Here is a 1,143-nt window from a genome sequence, read left to right on the forward strand (position 1 = left end):
TATTTGTGATTTTTTGGCCAGACATTGTGATTCCGATTCCATATGTGATTAAAAAAAAAGTTATGCTGTGGATCAATATTCACTGTGTAACAAATCAAACATGTTATGGAGCATAGTAACATAAGAGCCATCAAAACTGCTCTATATTCTTATGCAGAGATGAGAACATGGATATGAATTCCCAGCAATAAGTGGTTTTCTTTTAAAAAGCATGGAACATTGAACAGTCAAACAGAACATTTAACACAAAAGCTAAAGTTATAATCATAAAAATAACAATTCCATTAAAGAACATCAGTACTTTCAGTTCAATAAGAGCATCTACATATTGCACCTTCTACCCTCATGTTTTCATGCTCTCCATGTGTTTTTATTTTAGCACTTACCTGTTTTATCATGTAGCACTTTGGGATTTGCGCAAAAATAAAGTGCTTTGCAAATTAAATTTATTATTAGTATCGTTATTATTCATGTCAAAGGAATAACAAGTAAATGATGAATCCGCAGAAAATATGACAACCTGTGATATGTAACATTGTGTCAGCATGTATCTCATGAAATATCAATATGACTGAATACAATAATAAAAACAGGAATAGCAAACGTTGAAACAACAAAATATTCACCTTCACTCTTCAGGATTAGCTGATTACATTTTTTCAAATGACGATTTTAATTTGAGAACCGTTAATCGTTCAGCCCTGCTTTTCATGGTGGTTTATGTAGTCTATATGGTTTTGTTATTTGAGGTCCCTGTTCGTGTTAGGGTGTCGGCCGTGGGGTGGAAAGGGGACCCAGGGTTTTCATGTGACGAGGGCCCAAAAAGATGCAAGAATGAATACATGTGAATGTAACGAGGGGCCCCATAGGGTTCTACAGGGCCCAGTAATTTGTGCAACACCCCTGCCGGTTTGTGTAAGTCTCAGTCAGCGGCCTGCCGGTGTTTCATAAAAGGCTCTTTACACCGCGCTGCTCCCGTCCTTGTGTGCTCTGCTGAGTGAACTGTGGCCAGTGAAGTGCACTGGGATCCTGTTGACAGCGCCCGGCCGCTCGCTGTGAGCATGCTGTCCAAGCATGCCTTATCACAGGAGCATTGACCTTTTACCACAACAACCTGCCTCTCTCTCTCTCTCTCTCTCTCTC

This window comes from Etheostoma spectabile, chromosome 4 (genome assembly GCF_008692095.1).
Source record: "Etheostoma spectabile isolate EspeVRDwgs_2016 chromosome 4, UIUC_Espe_1.0, whole genome shotgun sequence".
Classification (NCBI taxonomy): Eukaryota; Metazoa; Chordata; class Actinopteri; order Perciformes; family Percidae; genus Etheostoma; species Etheostoma spectabile.